General features: G+C 30.2%; 1 long non-coding RNA gene across 1 annotated transcript in view; it reads right to left on the bottom strand.

Moving 5' to 3' along the window:
• Window positions 1-7,394: 7,394 nt before the first annotated feature.
• LOC106682085 (uncharacterized) overlaps window positions 7,395-11,384 on the bottom strand; it is a 37,808-nt gene continuing 33,818 nt past the window's right edge. Inside the window, exon 3 of the long non-coding RNA XR_001343344.2 lies at window positions 7,395-7,491. This is a non-coding gene — a long non-coding RNA (uncharacterized lncRNA). The remainder of the gene's footprint in view (window positions 7,492-11,384) is intronic.

Raw genomic sequence — 11,384 nt, forward strand, 5'->3', positions numbered from 1 at the left:
CGTTAATTGAGGAAGGTTTTAGGCTCTGTTGCTTCACGTTACTTCTCCTAGATCGGAGTAGAAATCGAATAATGAATAGCTGACGTAGGTAAGTGGCCGTAGGTATTGTCATGCCAATACTTATGAGCCGGAATCTTTAATGGTGGTTTCACTTATGCTTAATATGTGCTACAGGTCTGGATTTAATAGTATTTTAAGGGGAAAAAGAAAAAAAAATATCGTCTTCCGAATCACTCGAATGCTAAATCACTTCTGAAACATAGTTGTTCATTCGAAAGATGATTAAATCTTCTACCATAAAAAACAAAAAAACATTCCCTGAAAAAAAAATTAGTGAAATCGGACCAATTTTAGTAGAATACAATGTTTTAACTTAAATGACGACGACGGAGAGTAATATTGTAATTTGTTAAAATTGTCAATTCGCAGTGTTTAACAGAACTTTTTTCTTTGTATCCCCTGCCTGGTCATTTCTGACAAACGGGGTGAGGGTCATCTAGAGGCAACCAACGTTGGAGGGTCAAGTTAATATTCTGTGGGAACGCTACGAAATAAAAGTTACCCCTCACCAAGGCCGGATTCGAACCGGCGCTGTATCATTTTCGAGGTAGCTAAGACTTATGCCTTAACTCCTTCCGCTACAAACGGCCCGCTTATAGAACTAGGTTTACGTGTGTTATAGTCTACCTGTTTCTGCGAGCATCCTTAAATAGATATGTAAATGAAAATACGCATTTTAAAATCTATTTAATCACATTATATAGTTTTTACTAATTTAATAAAAATGCAAATGCAATAGTTTTTTTTTAAATTAATAGTTAAATTGTAAACTCTGTTTCTTGTTGAACAAATTCATTTATTTTTGTTTAATAAATTATACTTCTAAAATGATTTGAACAGATCTAATAAATTTGTTAATATTCTCAACTTATACTATTTTACAGCGTTTTTTTTAATTGGATATCATGTTTAATTAGAAATTGAGTCACATTTATTCATATTAAGTTTGAATTGAATAATATTAGGCTTCAGGTTTGAATAAATTATAAATTAGGTTAAAAGTTTTTTTTTTCTAAATTTCATGGAATTGATAACAACAAACAGCTTCACTGTCAGCCTCGCTTTGGCCTAGTGCATACTGATCTTCTTTGGTGGTATCTTCAGAAGAATTTTCATTGATGTTAATATCAAGTCATGTCTCCTTGATTTACATATGATTGCTTGAAAAATGGAATTGGTCAAAATAAAAAAACTGTACCCAAATTCAGCTACCATATTGTAAATAAATAAACTTAAATAAACTGGGACTTTCTCGAATAATTGAAACTTTTGTCTTCAAAAATGATCTCACACTGTCACTGCGGCAATCATATTATCATCTCTTGTTTCTGCGGCGAAGACCATGGCGATTTCGTTGAAGAAAAAAATAAAACATAGTACTCAGAACATATAATCCGTGTTTGATATAAGGAATAGAAGTTTCATAGTAACGACTTTTCTTTCACTCTTGTATTTATTATTGGATGAATGATTTTACGAACGAACCAAATACGTAATGATTGTTTATAAATGAGCTAGCCCGTCAATTTGGCAGGTTTCGTAGAGATAGGTCTACAAGGTACAAAGTTAATTAAAAATAAAAAGCTTAGGACGAAGATTTTTTGTTTATAAATTTTTTCGACTATATGATCAATTTTAGATGTTTTAAAATTAGAGCTATTTTTCTTAGGGGTCAAATTGACGGGTCCCGTAAACCTAGTGTTAACATAACTATCCGTTAGCCCCCTGAGGCATATATATATTAGGTTGTAAAATAAGTTCGAAGCGTTTTTACTGGTGATTTCAATAAAAATTTCAGATAATAAATAAATATTCTTTATCTATTATATATGCCCCATTTGATCTATTACATGTTGCCATCTTTCAGGTAATTTTTTAATTCCGTCCTTCCAGAACTTCTCATATTTTTGCGCAATGAACTGTATGTGCGTTTTGCAGTCCTCGGGCGAATTAAAGTGTTTCCCGTTAAGAGAGTTTTTAAGCGCCCGAAACAAGTGAAACTCTGTTGAGGCAAAGTCTGCTGAATAGGGTTGGTGGGGGATCACATCCCAGCCAAACTCCAATAATTTCAGACACGTGAGGACGGGCGCTATCGTGATGGAAAAATTTCGAATATGAGACACAAATGATCTGAGAAACTTGCATGAGATAGTTCAAGAGTTTCTGGGACATCGCAGAGTAAGTATGTGTTTGACTGTGTCGTAGAGTGATGGTTGTCAGTAACCAATACTTGAATTTGGTCATCAACAGTTGAAGGACGGCCCGAGCGCTTTGCGTCTTCCAAGTCCAAATTTCCGGTTCTGAACCGGGCAAACCACTTATGGACGGTGCTTTCTCCTAAGGCATCATGGCCATACACACTGCAAATAGTTAACCGTCTGTACAGCGGTTTTTCTTTTTTGGATATAAAAAATCATTAAATGACGAAAATGAATTTTTTTTTCTTCTATATGAGCAAGCAAAATATCACTTAAAGATAAGGAATCTCGGTTAAAAATGATACATAAAAGCACCTTGACTAATCCATTTTTAGAATATTTAAACGTTATTGACCAAGTAAACATGATTTCTGAACACAGAAAGGATTAAATTGAAATATTGAAAAATGCTACGAACTTATTTTACAACCTCATATATATATATATATATCCCAATGGAAATCACATGGAACCAAAAAGAAGTCCTGTTAGCAAAGATTATTGTAAAATTATTCCATGAAATTGTCAAGTCAATTTTTTAGTCATTCGTGTTTTTCACTTACTATTCAAGTAATCACAATGTGTATTAAATATGCCTGTTGATAATACTTGTTAATTATAAAACTTTTACACATATTTATATTAGAACGCATTGTTCCATTAATACCTTTACAAAATTAATATTTTCACGCATTAATACTCATAATTCAAAGTGAGATCGCGGGCAACAGCTAGTATTCTAAAAAAACAACAAACAAAATTCTTTTGAATGGAAAATATTGATTTATTATTATTATTTTATCCTTTTTGTTTTTGGACTATTAAATATGGTGAAAAATTCATCACTTCTTTATTGAAAAAAATACAATTATATAAAAAGTAATTATATCTTCAAAGAATAATAAAATACAAAGATAGATTCTTTTATCTCTTTTGAGACATGTGATTCTCAGAATAATTTACAACAGGAAACAATTCAGAATAAATTGACGGAAAATCCAGAATAAGTGAATAACTAAAGCAATTAACACCACAATCACAAAGCACGGTAGTTGAAAGAACAGGAAATAATAATTTTTACAAATTTGCTATTTTTAAGTGGCTGAAAACAAGGATAAAATTATCTATTGTTTAATTTTTTCTATACTTAGCACCTAGGTAAGGAGAACATTGTAGGCGTGTCAGATTCAGAATAACCAATTTTCTAAGATTTATCCGTTTTAGAGCATTTTTAGCCATTCATCTATATGTGTGTCCGTGTCGCGATTATCTATGGAATGGGCTGATTTTTTTTTTTTTTTTTTTGTCAGCACCCAAACTGTGTACCACCCCGTGTGCAGTAATCTAAGAACTGCTTTATCTGTAAAACTGGGCTCCAACATTCTGGTATATGAGGAAAATCATGTAAATGATGACATGAAACCATATATTTAAACTGAAAAAAATATAATACCGAAAATATACGTTATTAGTTAACATAAATAAATAAAAACATGTAATAATTTTTGACACCCGAATTTATAGTGATATATTTCTTAAAATTGAAAGATTAACTTGACCAATCAAACAAAAGAAAAAAAATTAATATATAACACAAAAAGTTTATATGGGTTGAATAAAAGATACTACGATGTTTATCACTGCATGGCACGAGCAAATACCGATTCGATCCCCACCTGGTATAATTAGAATATTTATTAATTGCAATCTCAAGTTTCGGCCATATATAAGTCTTCAGCATACTCTTATTAAAGTGAGCAGGTTGAGAATCCTGCTAACTTCATAAGGAGTATAATGAAGATTATTTTGGCCAAGCTTTCACATTGGAAATTGAATTCACCTACTAAAGAAAACACAAGTTACGTGGCTTAGGAGTCATAACTATTTACCACCTAATAATGGATACCATCTTAATAGTTCATTAAAGAGCTGGATCATTCGCACCTAAAGAGATTTCAATACTGACTCAGAGTAGACAACTGAAATGAGATGAAAGAGATCTTCAAATAATTCACCCCCAAAGCAAGGTGAAATCAGATGATAAAAGCTCCGTTAATTAATATCATCTGTCCAGAATGGGCAGATATATATATATGTATATATACGTAAATTTTTGAACGTTGGGAATGAAAGATATGTAATTCCGCATCACTCCAAGAAATACCCCTCCTCCCCTATTTTATTTCAACTTCATTAAATTCAATCAATACAATAAATTATTGTAAATGAAACTTGAAAATCGAGAATAAAATTAAATATTGAACATATACACAAAAAATACAAAAATATAAGTGTGATGAAGAGGTTTGCTATGAGAGCATCATCCTTCAGGTATTGCTGGTAAAAATATTAACCACCTCTTCTACAGTTGTCTTCTTTGATTTATTTTCAATAAACATTCTGCGATTATTAAAAAAGGCAAACTGTAAGATATAATAGGAAGAATGGAATCTAAAAAAAAAGGTTCTTCTTTGTTTGTTTCCCCCATTACTTTTAGAGATAAGTACATGACGCATAACTGTAACGCATTGAATCTTACCTTTTACCGAAGAATCTAAGAAATTTCTTGGGTTTAAAAAATCTAGGGGGAAGCCGCGGCCTCCTGCCTACGCCTCTGTCCAGTAAGCCATGTAAAGAGCTAGTTGAATATAAGGAATTTTAGGTTCTAAATCAATCACAGGAAAGAATAATTTAACCCAGCTCTATTCGTTCTTAAGACAGCATATGCAGGTATTGATTCTCTCTAGATATGTTCTAGAGATCGGCTCCTTAACTGGTCTAATGGCTAGAGGCTTCTTGTAATGAGTGGATGATGTATGATTATGTCGTTTCAGTTTGGTCTCAGGTTTTGGAATTTTTATACGAGTAGAAATTCGATTATTATGGTTCGTTGGGATGAATACAACCGATAAACCATAGAGAAAGTATTTATAATTCAGAAGTTTTCTATTTAAAGTAAATACATAACAGGTAAACTTAAAATACCAAAGGTAGTAAAAGGTAAGACACAACACGAATTACTTTTCTTTTTCACAGTAATGCACTTACTAATTCACTTCTTATTTCTGTTTTAGAGGGTTCGGAAAAAAAAAAAAAAAAAAATCTAAAGTAAATGAATCAACTTTTGAAAAGTAAATTATCTATTGAAAAATTAAAACTGCACACCAAAAACTTTTTAAATTTATTCCAAAATTTAAGCTGTATTTCTGTTCTAAGAGATAATACAAATAAAAAGTTTCAATATTAATTTTACTCACCTAAAAAAGATGCTCTCATAATGTTTTTATAATAACTTTTGAAAAGTGATTGTAATGACTTTTAAAAGAAAACTCCTAAAGTAATATGCACAAAAATATTTGATTAACAGTGAATCTATAAAGAAATATTCAACCGCTACAACAGTAACATCAATTATCATGACCTCGACTTGTTTCCCTGAAAATATTAAAGAAATTCGGTATAATCGAAATCACACAGATATGAATTTTTGTATCAAAAAAGAAAAAATTAAATTTCAAATAATTTAAGTACAGACGTTTTAAATTATTGACAAATTTAACATGTTTCAACTTATATATTGACAAAAACTTTACTAGATATTTTGATGGAAAAATCAATGAGAGCAAAAATACACAGGCTTCTTAACTTAATTAATCTATTATAAATAAAAAATAATCTTCAATTTTAATATTAAAAATAATAATCTAGCCTAGAATCCAATGTGAAGTTGGGTTTCATTCATCTAGACAATTTGTATTTTTATTTAAGTAAATTCATACTATTTTCGTAATTTTGTGTAATGATCACTTTAGATGCGAATAGTCAACGTTGATTGAAACTTACAAATTTGTAAAAAACAATATTCCAAAGAGTTTTCAGAATCTAAGATTTCCAAACGTAGGTACAAAATGGAAGATAATCAGATACCCCAAAGAGATCTTTCCTGCGGGTTCTCCGCCACTAAGAAGAATTGTATAAGTGTTTCCTCTACACGATTATGATTCATCGCGAAGGCATTGCCTGACCTTGGTGTCACCCAGCACCAAGGATTTCACATCTCTATTACTCCATCTTCTCTTGGTATCCTGCCAAATGTTTGACTCGAAATGCATATACAGTTTGTTTTTGTTTTTTAGTTGCATGTTTATGAAGGTGTCTGAATACTGGTCTTACCACAATCCAATAAACGACTGGGTCTTAGTCAAGTTAATGGATAACATTTGAGGATGAAACGATGGTTTTGAAAAAAAAGTAAGTTCCTTCCTTTTGCAGAATTTTTTTTTTTTTTTGCAGAAGCAATCTACATTTCTTAAATATTACAGTGTTCCAATATCATAAATATAATTTTTAAAAAATCCACATTTTGATTCATACCCTTCAAAAAAATAAATTATTACATCATACATATATAATACATGACATTTATATATTCTTTTACTGAGCCTTCGGTCTTGTGGCAAAAGCTTGAAACCCTCTGAGATAGACTTACTTATCTGACTTTTTTAAGAGACAATTATAGCGAGTAAGTTGGTCCAAGACATGACATGTCACAATCCCACAATAGGAGGTATAACACGAAAAAAAGGCAATCGTTTTCAATTTTTTTTTTTTATATGATATAATTTTTTATTAAAACATTTCTGCACATTTTTTAATCTATTTCAGTTCAATATTTGTAGGGATAGGTAAAGATGTAACTGATAATTCCTTACGATTAGTGTTACAAAAATTAAGAAATTGCAGTCATTTTTAAATTATCATTTATTGCTATGATAATTTAAAAAATGGGAGCATTTTTTTAAAATTTTGCTGCAAAAATAATTTTCGTTGATCCTAGTTCGTAAGCACCAGTTTATTGGCACCTACACGTAAAATAACTTTAAAGAGTGTATAAAAAATATGGGGATATCTTTGGCTGCTCCAGTGTGTCTAGATAACTTCATTTAAACTATTGTTTAATCGTAAAATCAATAAGAATTGGTCTATTGCCAAAATATTACTCGTTATAATCATTTTGTTAAAGGCGTTTTCAGTGAATTACTGAACGAAAAAGATAAGAAAAACCATTAAATGCGTATTTTATTTCAATTTAATAATAATATGCATATTTTATTTCAATTCTCACTAAATTCATATCTCCTTAATAAAAGTATTGCAAATTTTAGCCATGATCCACACTTCAATATTCTGTATCAGTGCCTGCTGTAACCTACAGGTGACAATCATGCCAAATCTGTAAAATAATTTTTTTTTTGTTAATATAAAATTCATATTTTTGTATAATTTAGACTTAACAAAGTCAGAAAAAAAAATGAGTCAAACAAATATTTACAGGAATTAGAAGGTGTAACTATCACAAAGAGTCTTCAGAGGGAATGATATATACTATAGTAATGATATAATCATTTCTACTCATCAGTATAAGACTTCAATGGAACTCTTAGGCCAATTAAAAAGTTTATAAGAAAAAAAAAAGTTTCTACAACAATTATTTTAATTTTTGCTGCTAAGACCTGTTGTCTGAGTGGTTTTTTCTTGCCAAGACATAATAAAGTTTTCTTTTATTATATCAATACCGATCCATTTTAACATTATATTGATTTAAATGATTGCTTTATACAAAACACTAAATAATTCACTATCTTATATTGGAAGGGCTAATCTTTTAAAGACCTCCCTTAAAAAATGTCCGAAGTTTTACAAAACAATTTTTTGTAATGCAAACGAGAAAAAAAAATTCTTTCTGACCTCATTCAAATAGTGCTAGAAATGAATCAATCCTTAATTCTAAAACAGGGCTGTTAATCACAAAAACTGATAAAATGTTAATTTTGTTCAAGGTAAGACTTTTTTTTTTCTTATACCTAAAAGTTTTGAAGAAGTGCTAGAACATTTTTAAAGAAAACACTTCATAGCCAATAATTGAAAAATTTTAAATATTAAAGAACAAAAATATGGAAATAGTTTTTACTTGTAAATTCTTTCTTCATGTCCATGGCTGCTCTCAAGGCTGAAAGCTAATCCTAGTAAAAAATAACTGTATTCATTGTACGTCTTCTGAAAAGAGGATTACTGACCTTAGCCTCTCCGAGGTCTTTCGTTAAATGCTAATGGTTCGACCACGCCCGAAGAATATCAATGAAGGGATATGTTATTAATAATTTATTATTACTGATTAAACTGTTACCTAAAACTGAAACACAAAACAGTTTTTTTTTCGTTTTAACTCAAAACATTTATTAGTAACAAACTTTTTTTATTTATTCTACTAATAGCATTTAATGATTTCTAAACTAAAAACCTTTCACATCGGAAATATTAAAAGAAAAAAATTATCAATAATAATTAATGAATTATTAATAGTGGTCTGGGCTCTGTTTCATAAGAAAAGCTAATAGTACTACTTCATAAATACAAGTATACAAACTACAATGTTTTCCCATTTAAAGAACGAGTATTAGTGACATTATAGGAGTTAAAAAAGATAACTGAACAGATCAATATTGTACAAGGCTGTAAAATATAATAAAATAAAAACTACAAAACCAACAGTATTTGTTTGTAGTATTTTATGGCCATGAAAGTATAAATAATTTTATAAAATACTCGTTTACATTACCTACCTACATTTACAATACAAAGTATTTGAAGTACAGAGCCTGGAAACGATGCACGAAAGTGTAAATTTTTTTAAAACAATTAGAATTTTGAGTTAAATGCTACTTTGTTTCTCTTATCACAGCAATATGTGTTTCTTTATCTACTAATATGATTCCAAGACGTTTATCTATGATATGATGGAATATCAACTATATAAAACATTAAGAATGGTAACATCTTTCGAAACTTCTCAACTGAAAGATTTTCATTACGTGACAGGTTATATTCTTACATCAAGCTATTGTTATCATTGCCAGTTCTGCTAGTGTGTGTATGTATGATACACTCTAGCAGAAATTGCAATGCTTCGCTATTGCTATAATTGGGGACGTATGTACATTAATTGAATACTATTGAAACTTTGATATCTATTAATATATATAGATGAAGTGATAAGACGGTAACTATAGTAACATAGATGGTAACAGCTAACTCCGCTGTATAATCGATAATACTGGTCCGATTTAGGTGATTTTATCTTATTATTTCAGACAATTTGATAATATATGATATTGTCATATATATATATATATATATATATATATATATTATACAATAACGCTCATTGTGCTTCACTATTAGTACTTTATTGAAACAATTCAGAATAAATCAAGATGAAATTTTTTAAATTTGTTTGAAAAATTCAGACTACGCTAAAAACGAATATTATCCTTTAAAAAAAATTGTTGACTTACTCTACTGATATCTTCATAATGTTTTTTAAATTTTTAGTGAATAAATAATGATTTAATAGAATTAGTAATCTTGTTTTCTTATTCTTCAGAAAGAGACAAACCGATTGGCATATAATAACCATTCTAAAAATATATACTTTTTAGCAACTTCGCTATACTTTTTTACTAGCTTAATTTTTTTAGTAACTTGTGGAGAAATCTAACAAACATATGGAGATTCTACCCATTGATTGAACTCCAACAACATTTCTAGAGGAGAAGATCTCGAAGCCATCTTCTTTTCAGACGCCTAGGAGGATTTTGGACTGTAATGATTGGATTCGGGAGGAATTTGATGGTTTAGTGAAGCCCCAAATGTCCAGATAGGGTAACAGTCACATTATTTTTTTTTTTTTTTTTTTACCCTCTAAAACAGAAATAAAATGCGAATTAGTAAGTCCATTACTGTGAAAAAGAAAAGTTATTCGTGTTGTGTCTTACCTTTTACTACCTTTGGTATTTTAAGGTTACCTGTTATGTTTAATGGCATATATGAGCTATCCATTCTAAAAAGGAGATATTTTAAGTCCGGAGGTGAGGGGCCTCCTCGTGTTGTATCGCATATAAGAAAAAAATAAAAACATTAATTGATAAAGACGATAGATAATGGTTTAATAATAAGAAAACAGTCAGAAGTCGAAAAGAAGTGTGAGGGAGGGGGTTGGGGTGCATCAGAAGATGGAGCTATGAGGTGATGTTAATAGCTGCTCATGGTTAATAACTGCTATGGTGAGGATAGCTTATATATGACATTAAACATCACAGGTAACCTTAAAATACCAAAGGTAGTAAAAGATAAGACACAACTCCGTATGTCCAAAAAGGCCTTATAAGAGTCATGTAGATCAGTCTTTTGTAATGAATTGGCTGTTTAGACCGTTTGTCTAGTAAATGTTGTAATAGACGGAATCGACGAGCAGTCTTCTGTCTTTTCAGCCTTGTATGAGGATTCCATGTCAGTTGTTTGTCCTTATGTAGTTCTAAGTAACGGATTTGTTCGACAAGAATAAGTGGGGTATTATTAAAGGATACTGAGGTTATGGGTATACGACGAAGGGTAAATGTGATTTGGTGGGATTTATTGGAATTTATTTCAATACTCCAATTTTGGCACCATTCTTCTAGGGTGGTGCTGTGGGATTGGAGGGTTTGGGACACAATGTAAGGACCATTGCTCAGTAGACAAGAGTCATCGAATAGTGTTAGGATGGGTTGGGATATCAGCTGTAAAAACTGTATATAGGATAGGACCTATGATACTACCCTGAGGTACGCCAGCAGACTGACGGAATAGGGATGAATAAGCACTGATATGATTTACTTGAAATAATCTGTCGGAGAGATAAGAACGCATAATGAGGAAGTACGTAGTGATTAGGATTTTACATGTGTAACCTAAACTTAGTTTTTTTATGTGATTCTACAGCTTAAGCTCATTAAGGCACGTATTTACAGAAATGTAGTAGTTATAAATATTCAATCTTATTATTGTTTAACTATAAATTGAAATCTATATAATATTAAACGAAAATATATATAATATATGTTCAATAATTCTCATTATATAAGCTTATTTAAAGACAATAATATTGAACTTTTTATTCATATTTAAAAAAAGATTTTTCCTTTATCAATTGTTAGTAATCTCAATAATATATAATTTTGAAAACATTTAGACTGGTATATGGGTGATTCACAAATAATGGGAGTATTTTCAACAAAAAATATAATA

Source organism: Halyomorpha halys, unplaced genomic scaffold (genome assembly GCF_000696795.3).
Source record: "Halyomorpha halys isolate HHAL.00 unplaced genomic scaffold, Hhal_1.1 Scaffold388.1, whole genome shotgun sequence".
Taxonomy (NCBI): domain Eukaryota; kingdom Metazoa; phylum Arthropoda; class Insecta; order Hemiptera; family Pentatomidae; genus Halyomorpha; species Halyomorpha halys.